The following is a 14,914-nucleotide window of genomic DNA, read 5'->3' as shown; positions in this document are numbered from 1 at the left end:
CAAATGGAACAGTGGAGAAGCCCGAGAAACTGCCGTTGTGGATCCCCCCAAGGAAGAGAATTCATTCTGCCTGTCAGTTGTTCAAAGGCACGGCCTATTTTTAAATTAATGCTACTTAGAACTAAATTTGGTCTCTATTAAAATCAGAGCTATGTGCTGAGGAATGATTGCGTGGACTCTCACTGAACAGTCCGAGCTGCTTACTCCCCGATCCGCCACCTGTCTGCTGTGTGACCTAGGGCCAGTCGCATGTCGTTTCTTTGCCTCAGTTTCCTCATGTGTAAAATGGGGATGAAGACTGCGCGCCCCATGCGGGACAAGGACTGTGTCTGACTTGATTGGCCTGTACCTACCCCAGCGCTTAGTACAGTGCCTGGTACGTAGTAAGTGCTTAGCAGTGTGGCCTAGTGGATAGAGGAGGGGTCTGGGAGTCAGGAGGGTCTGGGTTCTAGTCCTGACTCTGCCACCTGCCTTCTGTTTGACCTTGGGCAAGTCACTTCACTTCTCTGGGCTCCAGTTCCCTCAGTGCTTCCACAGGATCTTGTGGTTAGGATTTCTCATTTTCGCCCAGGGGGCCCGGGTTTGACTCCCGGTACGGGAACGATCGATTCTTTAGGAGAAGCAGCACGGCCTTGGGGTAACAGCACAGGCCAGGGAGTCGGAAGGACCAGGGTTCTAATGCCGGCACTCGCCTGTTGTGTGACCTTGGGGAAGTCACTTCGCTTCTCTGGGTCTGAGTTTCCTCATTTCCCTCATCCGGAAAATGGGGATGACGACCGGTGAGCCCCACGTGGGACAGGGATTGTGTCCAACCTGATTAGCTGGTATCTACCTCAGCGCTTAGAACAGTGCCTGGCAGAGAGTTCGCGCTTAACAAATACCACTGACAACAAACAGACCAAAAAATACCACAAAAAAAGGGAGAGAGCCCCAGAGAAAGCCCATTTTACAGCTGTGAAGCCAAAGTTTGAACATAAGCAACTGGGGTTCAGAGGCGAGAGTAGCAGCTGTGAGTGAAGACAGCTGAGGGCCTACTGGATTTTTTTTGTAGCCTGAGAGTACATGCCATTCTTTACATTTATTTGGTTTAGGAGAAACAATTTCTGACTCCTCTAAACAATGAAATAAATGAAGCTAAAGAACATATGGCCGTCAACCTTGGGAAGCCACTTAACTCCTGCCTTGGAGTCTTGAGTAATTACACACCAAATCAAAGCCCCGTTCTTCTCTAGCCCAATTTACAGAAACGATGCCAGCGTGAACGGAAGGAAGGTCGACTTCTAGATTGCCTTGTCCGTTAAGAAACTGATATTTACTGCATGCAGATTTTGTGCAGAACACTGTACTAAGCACTTCGGAATTAGCAGACATGCTACCCGCCCATAAGGAGCTTGTAGTCTAGAAGGGAGACAGATGTTAATATAACATAATTATCTTATAATGTACGAGAAGCAGCATGGCATAGTTTGATAGCGCACGGGCCTGGGAGTCAGAAGGCCGTGGGTTCCAGTCCCGGCTCCACCACTTGTCTGCCGTGTGACCTTGGGCAAGTCACTTCACTTGTCTGTGCTTCAGGTACCTCATCTGGAAAATGGGGATTGAGACTGAGAGCCCCACGTGGGACAGGGACTGTGTCCAACCCGATCTGCTTGTATCCACCCCAGCGCTTAGTACAGGGCCGGGCACATAGTTAAGCGTTTAAATACTATTATATCACTAAATAATTTGTGATACAATAAATTAAAGATAAGTGCCGTGGGGTTGGGGGGGGCGGGGCAAATTTCAAACGCCCAAAGCCCACAGGTCCAAGTGCACAGACCAAGCAGAAGGGAAAACAAGCCTGGAGAAAAAAGGGAGCCAATTTGGGCTCCTCGTTTTGCTCCTTCAAGTAAATTGCAGTCACACTGCAAAAACGGTGCGTGGCTTGGAACATGTCTACTAACTGCTTTATATTGTACTTCTCCCAAGCGCTTCGTGCCCCTTAGAACGAGGACTCCAATTTCATGTGGTGCCATCGGCAACTTCCAACCCGAAATTCAGGTTCTTAGACCGGACCTAATACTGGGCTGATTAGGAAAGGCTCTGTAGGGGCAAAATTCTACAATTAACGGAAGTGTGGAGAAGCAACACGGTTCAGTGAACGAAGCGATAAATGAAATTACCACAGGGCAAATGACCTTCTCTTTACCACTGTTTCTGAGCCTAAAAAAGGAGTTTTATTGTCTGTCTTCCTCTTTTAGACTGTGAGCCCGATGTCGGGCAGGGATTGTCCATTCAACAGTATTTATTTCATTCAATAGTATTTATTGAGAGCCTATGCGCACGGCACTGTACTAAGCGCTTGGAATGTACAAATCGGTAACAGATAGAGGCAGTCCCTGCCCTCTGATGGGCTTACAGCCTAATCGGGGGAGACAGACAGACAAGAACAATGGCAATAAATAGAATCAAGGGGAAGAACATCTCATTCAAACTAATAGCAAATAAATAGAATCAGGGTGATGTACATCTCATTAACAAAATAAATAGGGTAATGAAGATATATACAGTTCAGTGGGCAAGTACAGTGCTGAAGGGAGGGGAAGGGAGATGGGGAAGAGGAGAGGGAAAGGGGGGGAAAAGAGGGTTAAGCTGCGGAGAGGTGGGGGGGGGGTAGAGGGAACAGAGGGAAAAGGGGAGCTCAGTGTGGGAAGGCCTCGTGGAGGAGGTGAGTTCTAAGTAGGGTTTTGAAGAGGGGAAGAGAATGAGTTTGGCAGAGGTGAGGAGGGAGGGCGTTCCGGGACCACGGGAGGACGTGGCCCGGGGATCGGCGGCAGGATAGGCGAGACCGGGGGACGGCGAGGAGGTGGGCGGCAGAGGAGCGGAGCGTGCGGGGTGGGCGGTGGAAAGAGAGAAGGGAGGAGAGGTAGGAGGGGGCAAGGTGATGGAGAGCCTTGAAGCCTAGAGTGAGAAGCAAGCCTTGTCGCTTGCCCAAGTCAGAATCTGCTACCAATGAAATGGTGGCAGCTTTGCCATCAACAAGCAGATGCTCTTCCATGCCTAGGAAGGGAGGCTGCCACAAGAGGCAGGTCCCAAGGTGTCATGGATTGTCTCTATCTGTTGCCGAATTGTAGATTCCAAGCACTTAGTACAGTGCTCTGCACTCAGTAAGCGCTCAAAAAATATGAACGAATGAATGAATGAATGAGAGCTGCCTACCTATCAATCTATTGTATTTGAGTTCTAACTGTGTGCAGAGCACCGAACGAAGCTCTTGGGAGAGTACGAGACAATGAATAGACACAAAACCTGACCTCTAGGAGCTTACAATGAAAATGACTGTTCAGCTTTCTGTAAAAAAAAAAAAGTAATATTAGATATACAAATATATATACATATAGAGCTCAGTGGAAAGAGCACAGGCTTGGGAGTCAGAGGTCATGAGTTCGAATCCCGGCTCCGCCACTTGTCGGCTGTGTGACTGTGGGCAAGTCACTTAACTTCTCTGTGCCTCAGTTACCTCATCTGTAAAATGGGGATTAACTGTGAGCCTCACGTGGGACAACCTGATTACCCTGTATCTACCCCAGTGCTTAGAACAGTGCTCGGCAGCTAGTAGGCGCTTAACAAATACCAACATTATTATTATTATTATTTACACACACAAAGTACAAGCTTTGATATCCAGCTTCTTAAGGGATGGGAGGTGCCTGCTAATCAAAAATTCTGGCTAAGAGTCAGGGTTACTTGGAAAAGGGAGTGCACAGTTACACAGGTAACTAAAATGGGGATTAAATCCTACTCTCTCCTGCTTAGATCGTGAAGCCCACGTGGGACAGGGAATGTGGCCAACTTGGTTAACTTGTATCTACCCCAGTGCGTAAAACAGTGCTTGGCAAATAGTACATGATAAAAAGTATAATAGTGATAATATTAGCTATTATAACTATTGATATAATGTTGGTATTTGTTAAGCGCTTACTATGTGCCGAGCACCGTTCTAAGCGCTGGGGAGGATACAGGGGAATCAGGTTGTCCCACGTGGGGCTCACAGTCTTAATCCCCATTTTACAGATGAGGTAACTGAGGCCCAGAGAAGTGAAGTGACTTGCCCACAGTCACACAGCTGACAAGTGGCAGAGCTGGGATTCGAACCCATGACCTCTGACTCCAAAGCCCCTGCTCTTTCCACTGAGCCACGCTGCTTCTCTAGGGAGTTGCATATTTTCAAATAAAGTATATCCATTCAGGGTTGCCAACCATCCATAAATTCACACAGCTATCCCTGCCAACCTTTGCTTTTTTTTAGTATTTGTTAAGCACTTACTATGTGTCAGGCACTGTACTACATTCCAGGGTAGATCCACGCTAATCGAGGTGGATCCAATCCCTGTCCACAGTCACACAGCCGACATGTGGCAGAGCTGGGATTCGAACTCACGAGCTCTGACTCCAAAGCCCGTGCTCTTTCCACTGAGCCACGCTGCTTCTCATGTCATGTGTGCTGATGCAATGTGTTCATGGAAGCAGCGTGGTTTAGGGGAAAGAGCCCGGGCTTGGGAGTCAGGGGTCATGGGTTCTAATCCCGGCTTCCGCTTGTCAGCTGTGTGACTTTGGGCGAGCCACTTCACTTCTCTGGGCCTCCGCTACCTCATCTGTAAAATGGGGATGAAGACTGTGAGCCCCGCGTGGGACAACCTCATTACCTTGTATCTACCCCAGGGCTCAGAACAGTGCTTCGCACATAGTAAGCGCTTATCAAATACCATCTTATCATTATCATTATTAATATTCCTTTAGCTGCCCACTCTTTTAAAATGCTGTACGTAACATGGTGAAAAAAAAAAACCCTGCCATGCTGGTAAACTATTCACTGCATCACGCTACGAAGCGGCCGGAACAGATGACAAAGGCAGCTTAGAACGCTGCATCGGCACCGCTACGACGCATCGGCGGAAGTTCTGTAAACAGCATTATTCTCCGGGCTAGCGAGCCCAAATTCCCCAAACAGCTGACGGAAGGGCCACGCTCCGACTCACGACGGGCCCTGGGAGATAGGGACTCTGATCAATCCTATCCATTGAGCGTATCTGGTGTCTAGAACACTAAGCGCTCGGGAATGTACAACATAACCCCGGCTCCGCCGCTCGTCTGCTGTGTCAGCCCTGTGCGGGACAGGGACCCGTGTCCAACCTGATTAGCCTGGCTCTACCCCAGCATTTAGAACAGTGCTAGACACTGAGTACACGCATAACAAATACCACCATCATCACCTCTTCACTTGTCTGCGCCTCAGTTACCTCATCTGTCAAATGGGGGTGACGACCGTGAGCCTCACGTGGGACGGGGACTGTGTTCAGCCTGATTAGCTTGGCTCTACCCCAGCGTTTAGAACAGTGCTCGACACTGAGTAAGCGCTTAACAAATACCACCATCGTCACCTTGGGCTAGTCTCTTCGCTTCTCTGTGTCTCGGTCACCTCATCTGTCAAATGGGGGTGACGACCGTGAGCCTCATGCGGGACAGGGATCTTTCCCAGCGCTTAATAACAATAATAATACTGACGGCATTTGTTAAGCGCTTACTATGTGCAAAGCACTGTTCTAAGCGCTGGGGAGGATACAAGATGAACAGGTTGGCCCACGTGAGGCTCACAGCCTTAATCCCCACTTTCCAGATGGAGTAACTGAGGCACAGAGAAGTTAAGTGACTTGCCCAAAGTCACACAGCTGACAAGTGGCTGAGCCAGGATTTGAACCCATGACCTCTGACTCCCAAGCCCGGCCTCTTTCCACCGCTTAGTACAGTGTCTGGCACATAGTAAGCACTTGACAAGCACCACTTAAATCAATGGTATTTATTAAGAGCTACTGTGTGCAGAGCACTGTACTAAGCACTTGGGAGAGGACAATATAACGATAAACATACAAGTTCCCTGCCCACAATTTGCTCAACAGTCTAGAGCTCCTGCAGAGGTTATCTAAACTTGGCTTCAGTACCGCTGGCCTCTCCTGCTTCTCCTCTCTCCCGCTAACTACTCTTTCTCAGTCTCCTTCGTGGGCTCCAACTCTGCCTCCCACCCCCTCACTGTGGGGGTCCCTCGAGGTTCAGTTCTGGGTCCCCTTCTATTCCCCATCCACACTCGCTCCCTTGAAGAACTCCTTCGCTCCCCTAGCTTCAACTACCCCCTCTACACGGATGATTGCCAAATCTCCATCTCCAGCCCCGATGTCTCTCCGTCTCTGTACTCTCACATTTCCTCCTACCCTCAGGACCTTTCTACGTGGATGTCCGGCTGACATCTTCAACCGAACATGCCTGAAACGGAATTCCTCACCTTTCCCCCCCAAACCCCGACTTCCCCCTTACCCATCACAGTAAGCAACACCACTCTCCTCCTTGTCTCACAGGACAGTGATCTTGGCATCATCTCATTCAACCCACGTATTCGATGTCACCGAATCCCTCCTTCGCGACCTCGCTAAAATCTGCCCTTTCCTCTCCATCCAAATTGCTACCGTGGCGATCCAAGCGTTTATCCTCTCCCGACTTGATTGCTGCAATGGCCTCCTAGCTGACCTCCCTGCCTCCTGTCTCTCCCCACTCGGTGGTATGTATCGAGCGCTTACTGTGTGCCTAAACACTCGTCCTTCCTTCACTCCGCTGCCCTTATCATTTTACTAAAAAAAGTTCAATCCACATCTCCCCGCTCCTTGAGGATCTCCAGTGGTTGCCCGCCCACGTCAGCATCCAACAGAAACTCCTTACCCTCACTTTCAAAGCACTCAATCACCTTGCCCCGCCATCTTCTCTCACTCATTTCCTACTGCAACCCGGCCCGCAGGCTTCACTCTTCCGCCGCCAACCAACTCGGCGTGCCTCGACCTTTTGCGATTCGTTTATTTCTTCTTCCCATCCGCTTGCTAGCACCAGTTACGAACAGTCGTTCTTTCACCGGTACCGACCGTCCGTAAATAATTTGCTTCCATCCGTTTCCCCTATTCGATCGTAAGATCGAATGGTGTGACGATTCTTGCCGGGCAACAGCAAGTGTGTGAGTGGGTGTGTAAGTGAGTCTTTTGATCCTGGTGTTTACTCTCTTCTCAAATACCACTAATGGTATTTGAGAATTTACCGCACGCAGAGCACTGTGCTGAATGCTTGGAAGAGTTGGTAGACATGTTCTCTGGCCATCAGGGGAAGAGTCTCGACTCCTCTTGCTTGGGCTCCCTCAGTCTGATGTACCTTAGAGCAGCCAACCGAGTATTCTGTCATGACTAATAATAACAATAATAATTACGGTATTTGTTAAGCGTTTAACTACGACGCGCTAGGCTCTGTGCGTAGCGCTGGGGTGGATACAAGCAGGTTGGGTGGGATACAGTCCCCGTTCCATGTGAGGCTCGATCCTCATTTTACAGATGAGGTCACTGTGATGCAGAGAAGTGAAGTGACTCGCCCCAGGTCACACAGCAGACAAGTGGCAGAGTACATGTGGCTTTGAGTATTGAGCATTGGTAATTCAAGACTCCATTACATCGGGACACAGTGCAGGTAAGAGGCTCCACAAGCAACCGGAGAGATGTGTGGGCACCAAAGAGCTTTCGATTCATCTCGAATAGTTACAATTAAAAGCACTAATTACTCAATTTCCTTGAAGCTGCTGAAAAAGGAGCCTGTTTATACTTGTGCGAAGAAAACCTGTGAGTTAGAGAATTTTTTTTTCAAGTGGGCATTCGTGTTCCTCAAGAAGCTTCAGCTACAAAAAGTTAATGCTCAGTAGCTAATGCAACGATTCATTTTTTTCCGGGTCCTCCGTAAACATCTGCTAAGCGCTTAGTATGTGTCAAGCACTACACTAAGCGCTGGAGTAGACTGACAAGGAAATGAAGTCGAACAAGATCCACATCCCAAACGAGGCTCACGGTCTAAATGGAAGGGAGAACAGGTAGTGAATTCCCACTGAGGAAACTGAGGCTCAGAGGAGTTAGGTGACTTGCCCGAGGTCACACAGCAGACAAGTGGCGGAGCCAGGATTAGAACCCAGATCCTCTTACTCCTAGGCCCATGCTCTCATCCGTAGGGTAGGAAAGGCTGCTATTTTGTCTTGCAAATGATACAGAATATTCATTCATTCAATTTATTGAGTGCTTACTTTGTGCAGAGCATTGTACTAAGCGCTTGACAATAAACAGACAACTTCCCTGCCCACAATCAGCTTACAGCCTAGACTATTATTATTATTATTATTTTTATTATGTTATCCCCATACCCAGTGAGCACCCACTCAAGTCTGAGGGTGTCAGGTTCACAATGAACCGAAGAAAACAATTTTTTCCCACAGCAAGGGGCAGGGGTGAAGAATTCATTAAATCAAGTCCAAAAGCAGGTAACAGGCTCCACAAGCGACGCAGAGATTTGTGGACACCAAACAAGCTTTCGATCCATCTCGAAGAGTTACAATTAAAAGCACTCGTTAAACAGTTTCCTTAAAACTGCCAAAAAGGAGCCCGTTTGTGCGAATAAAACCTGTGAGCTGGAGATCTTTTTTTTTAAAATGAGCATTTATTTTCCACAAGAAACTTCAACTACAAAAGTTAATGCTCAGAAACTAATGCAATGATACATTTATTTCCAGTTCTATAAATACGCTACATCACACAGGTCACTACTAACAACTCCGCTGGCCTCATCGTGCAAGACTTAGGACTGGTGTAGCATTGACTTGTTCTGGAAATTCTGACAGCGGGTCATCCTCATCTGTGGTATTTACTGAGCCCAGACTGTGTGCAGAGCGCTGTGGTAAGCGCTTGGGAGAGACTAATACAACAAAGTTGGGGGACGTGTTTCCTGCCCACAACGAGCTTACAGTCTAAAAGGGGACGCAGGCATCTAGAGGAATCCATCAGTCCATCAATGGTATTTGCTGAACACTTTCAGTGCTCTGTGCAGACCACTGTACTAAACGCTCGGGAGAGGGTAACAGAGCCGAGTTGGGTGGATTGACATCGTTTTCACGGTATTTCACCCACACATCTCCTCCAAGAGGCCTTCCCTGACTAACCCTCCTTTCCTCCTCTCCCACTCCCTTCTGCGTCTCCCTGATTTGCTCATTCCCCCCCCCCCCCCCAGCCCCACGGCACTTACGTCCGTAACCGTAATTTTATTTGTTTACATGAATATCCGTCTCCTCCTCTAGACTGTAAACACGTTGTGGGCAGGGATTAGGTCTGGTATACTGCACTTCCCCAAGCGCCTACTACATACATCATAGCTTTCCCAGCTAAAAAGCGACACGGAAGCATCTACGCTGATAGGAACGTGTCAACCAACTCCGTGATAATCTACTCTCCCAAGTGCTTAGTACAGTGCTCGGCACACAGTGAGCGCTCAATAAATACAACTGACTGACAAACCGTTGACTCCTTGTAAAATTTAGGTAATCAGGGGGCCAAGACAAAGGGGTTGGTCCACAGAGCAGAACAGCCTGTCCAGAAAACCTTCTTATCTTACTGGCCATGCAGTCCACCCGCTTTCCTTAATGATGAGTGTTTTTATTGAGCGCTTACTGTGTGCAGAACACCGTGCCAAGCACTAAGAAGCGGACGATAGAACGAGATAACAGACACATTCCCTGCTCACGACGATCTTACAGACTAGCGGGTCAGGTTGGCCACTGCAGCTCTGTTTCTTACCCTTGCGTGAAAGACACCGAAGCAAAGATGACGACTTGATACTCGGGTAGTTTCATGAAAAAGAACTAGAAAGAAAAGACAGCCAGGCGGGGATAATTCAACAGCTCCCGAGCAGATTCTTTCAATCCTAAGCCTACTTTCGCAGCCCAACTATGAATTCAAGAAGAATTTCTAGAGAACACAAAAGTCCAGTGCCAAAAGAATGAAATTTGAGCTACAGCGATGGCTTCTTTGTGTTCCTCTCTTCTACCAAAGCTTCCGTTCATTAGTGAAATGCTTTAACGGTCAATTAACCAAAACCCAGAGGCATCAATATACATAAATTCTGCTGATTTATGCGGTACCAAATATACGTGGTCACAATTTTCAATCCTTTTACTTTTAAATTAAACTTAGCATGATTAAAACTGTAAAGACTACAATGATTGCACTTCTAAATACCAAAGTAAAATCACGTGGTTTCAGGGGACAATATGAAAAGGGCAAACATCTTTCTTTCTCCTTATTAGTGTCAAATAAGAATCTGAATTATAGACATTTAAATGCTAATCTTATTAACTCTTTCCCTTTTCTCACCACCCTGCAGGCTTCTCATCTAAATACTAAGTTCAGCTAAGTTTTTGGAGTCTTTATGGTACTTGTTAAGTGCTTTCTACGTGCCGGGCACTGCACTAAGCACCGGGGTAGATGCAAGCAAATCGGGTTGGACACAGTCCCTGTCCTACATGGGACTCACAGTCTTAATTCTCATTTCACAGGTGAGGAAACTGAGGCCCAGAGAAGTGAAGTGACTTGTCCAAGGTCACACAGCAGATAGGTGGCAGAGCCAGGATCAGAACCCAGGACCTTCTGTCTTAATCCTCATTTCACAGGTGAGGAAACTGAGGCCCAGAGAAGTGAAGTGACTTGTCCAAGGTCACACAGCAGACAGGTGGCAGAGTCAGAATTAGAACCCAGGGCCTTCTGACTCCGAGACCCGTGGTGTTTCCACTAGGCCAACCAGACGACAGAGGTAATAATAATAATAATAATAATAATGTTGGCATTTGTTAAGCGCTTACTATGTGCCGAGCACTGTTCTAAGCGCTGGGGTAGACATAGGGGAATCAGGTCGTCCCACGTGGGGCTCACAGTCTTAATCCCCATTTTACAGATGAGGGAACTGAGGCTCGGAGAAGTTAAGTGACTTGCCCACAGTCACACAGCCGACAAGTGGCAGAGCTGGGATTCGAACTCATGAGCCCTGACTCCAAAGCCCATGCTCTTTCCACTGAGCCACGCTGTCGGGCTTTGTGATGCTCACTTCAACTAGCCCCCATGCTCAGGAGGAGGATAAAGAAGCGTCTAGATATCCACCCCGGAGGGAATTTTTGTTTAACAGCTACAGCGCCTTATATGGCAATCATTACGGGGATTGTTGAGCGCTTACTGTGCGCCAAGCACTGTTCTAAGCGCTGGGGTAGACACAAGGTAATCAGGTCGTCACGGTCTTGATCCCCATTTTCCAGATGAGGGAACTGAGGCACAGAGAAGTTAAGTGACCTGCCCAAAGTCACGCAGCTGATAAGTGGCAGAGCCTGGATGAGAACCCATGACCTTCAACTCCCAAGCCCGGGTTCTTTCCACTAAGGCACGTGAACTCTCCAGAGTCTGGAGATAATACTCCGAAAGAACAAGAACAAGAAAAGATATTGAGAGAACACCACGTCCGGAGGACTCAGAAAGGGTCAGACTGGAATCTGGGAAGCCCCCAAGGAAACTGGGGAGTAATAATAATTATAGTAGTTGTTAAGCGCTTCCTAGGTACCAGGCACTGTACTAAGCGCTGAAGTGGATACAAGCAAATCGGGTTGGACCCAGTCCCCTGTCCCATGAGGGGCCTGCGGGCTCAATTCCCTTCCCACAGATGAGGCAACTGTAGCCCAGAGAATCGCAGTGACTTGCTCAAGGTCACACAGCAGACAAGGGGCAGAGCCAGGATTAGAACCCACGTCCTCCGACTCCCGGGCCCGCGCTCTATCCGCTTCGCCGCGCTGCTTCTCTAAGGATGGAGGCACTTGGGTTCCGGAAAGGCTACAGGGAAGCACAGAGGATCCTGGGGTGAAAATGACGATAAGGCAATTTGAACCAGAACTCCGTTTGATTTTCACAGCCGAGTGGCACAGCAGAAGTGTACTAGGCCCATAAAGCAGAAGTCTATGGATGGAAGACACCCTCTGCTAGCTGTATTTTAGAAGCAGCATGGCCTAGTGGAGAGAGAGAGAGACCTCAGAGTTAGAAAGACCTAGGTTTGAATTCCGGCTCCCTCACTTGTCTGCTGTGTGACCCTGGCCAAGTCACTTCACTTCCCTGGACCTCAGTTCCCTCATCTGCAAAACGGGGATTAAGACTCTAAGCCCCATGTGGGACAGGGACTGTGGCCAGCGTGATTAACTTGGATCTAATCTACCTCGACCGCTTGATACGGTGCCTGGCACATAGGAGCGCTTAACCATTACCATAACAAAAAAAAAAGATGCTTGGGTTTCAGACGCTGGAAAGTAACAGGGGGGGAAAGGTGGCAAAAGGGGTATAGAGATTTGGGGGGCTTTGGACGGAAATCCTCTAGACTGTAAGCTCGTTGTGAGCAGGGAACGTCTCTGCTAATTCTATTGTCCTCTCCCAAGCGCTTAGTCCAATGTTCTGCACATAGTAAGCACTCCATAAATACCACTGATTGATTGGTGACTGTACGCACATGGTGGGCAGGGAAATTGTCTACCAACTCTGTCCTACTGGACTCTTCCAAGTGGTTAATACGGTGCTCCGCCCGTAATAGGCGCTCCAGAAATACCATTGATCGAGATTCCCTTCACCTGGTGTTCCCAAGAATGGAAGTAGTTGGTGGGCCTTAAGGCCCAGAGAAGGCTAATGGCATAGGGAAGTAGCACGGTGGAGTGGTTAGAGCCCGGGCCTGGGAGTCAGGAGGTCACGGGTTCTAATCCCGGCTCCTCCACTTGTCTGCTGTGTGACCCGGGCCAAGTCACTTTACTTCTCCATGCCTCGGTTACCCCGCCTGTAAAATGAGGATTGAGACCGTGAGCCCATGGAGACAGTGACAGTGTCCGACCCGACTCGATTGTATCTACCCCGGTGTTTAGTACAGTGCCTGGCACGTAGAAAGCGGTTAACAGCACCATAGTTGTTATTTTTCTGGGAGCTCCTAAAATGCTCCATAGACCATATCGCCCAGGATTTAGCCCAGGACACCCCCAGTTTTGGAACAGGATGACACGAACCCGGGTTCTTAGAATTCCTCGGGCAAGGCTTTGTGGGAGGACGTGATTTTTTCAGAAGGGCTTTGAATGTGCAGGGAGTTTATGGACTTAGATCCGGCTACCACGAAAGGCTTCAAAGGCGATCAGAATGGAAAGAATCTGCATCAGATAAGAGTGGGAACCCATAAAAAACCAAAAAAGCATCTGATAAAATGCAGTCACGGAATGGAAATCTTTCCATTTTCTTCTAGACTTCTCAAAGAGTGAGAATCTCAGTTCTCCTATGAGTTCCAAGTGACTTAGTAATTACTAATTATTGCATTTAAGCGCTCACTATGTGCTTACTCCATACCACGTATTCTTATTATTGTGCTGTACTTTCCCCAGCTCTTAGTAAAGTGATCTGCCTACGGCAAGTGCTCAACAAATATGACTGAATGAATACGTGCCAAGCACTGTTCTACGCAGTAATCAAGGTAATCAGGTTGGATACGGTCCAACCAACAATAGGCTTCCAGTCTTCATTCCCATTTTGCAGATGAGGTAACTGAGGTACATTTAAGTGAAGCGACTTGGCCAAGGTCACACAGCAGACAAGTGGCGGTGCCGGCATTAGAACCCACGTCCTCTGACTCCCAAGCCCGTGGACTTCGGACTCTCTCTCGGAGCATGGCCTTCCCTAGGGAGTTGGCTTTTCCCCCAGGTCCAATCTCACATCCCCTCCACCTCGTAATCACCCTCCTTCTTCCTACCTCTCTGCCCGGTTTCCTCAAATGACATTAGGTCAGCCCCCAGAAAAGTCATCATTTCCAAAGGATATACTCTGAGGGGGTCTCTCACCTCGCTAGAACCCAGGACTCCCAACCCTCAGAGAGGGGCTATGCATGACCTAATTTAAAATTTCAGAAAGAATAGAGGGTTTGTGTTAAATGTACCAAGATGGTAAAGCTATCCACAGTAGAGCAGTGAAAAACAGTATGGCTTAGTGGATAGGGCACAGGCCTTCCGAGTCAGAAGGACCTGGGTTCTAATCCCGACTCTGCCACTTGTTCGCTGTGTGACCTTAGCCAAGTCAATTCACTTCTCTGGGCCTCAGTTTCCTCACCTGTAGAATGGGGATGACGACTGCGAGCCCCATGTGGGACAGGGACTGTGTCCAACCTAATTTACTTGTATCTATCCCAATGCTTAGAACAGTCCCTGGCACATACTAAACCCTTAACAAATACCATAAGAGAAAGAAAAGCCATCCACCCAAAACAGTACTTACGTACATAAACCTACACTCTTTTACCTTCTCCTTTCTGTAACTGATTTATCTCCCCCAAGCTAGATGGGAAACTCCATGAATAGTAATAATACTATTACTATTGAGATAGCCAAATGATAACGTGAAATGGATCGGCTATTCAATTAGTATTTGTTGAGCATTTACTGTGTGTCGCACACTGTACTAAGGATTTGGTGGAGTGCAGCAGAATAGGTAGACGTGACTCTTACCCTCACGTCATCACTGAACTTTTACCCCCAGCGCTCTGGGAAAATCAAGAGTGTTTTTAGGGAATTCTCTAGATCGAGGTTTTATCGTGAGCTTACAAAGACTCTTTCCTGACACCAGATTTTTCCTAAAATGATTAATCCTTCTTCATTTTTATTCTTCAACAACTTCATGAATGATATATAGGAAATAATAATAATAATCGTGGTATTTGCTAAGCGCTTAGTATGTGCCAAGCACTGTACTATGTGTTGGGGTGGATACAAGCAAATTGCGTTGGACAGAGTGCCTGTCCCTCTTGAGGTTCACAGTCTCAATTCCCATTTTACAGACGGGGTAACTGAGGCCCAGTGAAGTGACTTCCCCAAGGCCACTCAGCAGACCAGTGGTGGAGCCAGGATTGGAACTCATGATCTTCTGACTTCCAACCCCTTGCTCTATCCACTACGCCACGCCGCTTAGTGAGCGCTTTCTGTGTGCAGAGC

The 14,914-nt window shown here is 48.0% G+C and overlaps 1 protein-coding gene and 1 non-coding gene across 2 annotated transcripts in view; both read right to left on the bottom strand.

Moving 5' to 3' along the window:
* SIPA1L1 (signal induced proliferation associated 1 like 1) overlaps positions 1-14,914 on the bottom strand; it is a 363,817-nt gene that overhangs the window by 184,101 nt on the left and 164,802 nt on the right. The window lies entirely within an intron of this gene.
* On the bottom strand, positions 2,958-3,087 carry LOC114815541. The gene has a single exon (XR_003763330.1). It is a non-coding gene; the product is annotated as a small nucleolar RNA SNORA24 (small nucleolar RNA).

Source organism: Ornithorhynchus anatinus, chromosome 1 (genome assembly GCF_004115215.2).
Source record: "Ornithorhynchus anatinus isolate Pmale09 chromosome 1, mOrnAna1.pri.v4, whole genome shotgun sequence".
NCBI classification, from domain to species: domain Eukaryota; kingdom Metazoa; phylum Chordata; class Mammalia; order Monotremata; family Ornithorhynchidae; genus Ornithorhynchus; species Ornithorhynchus anatinus.
Note: the sequence above shows the minus strand (reverse complement) of the source record. Positions and strands in the feature narration are given on the sequence as shown.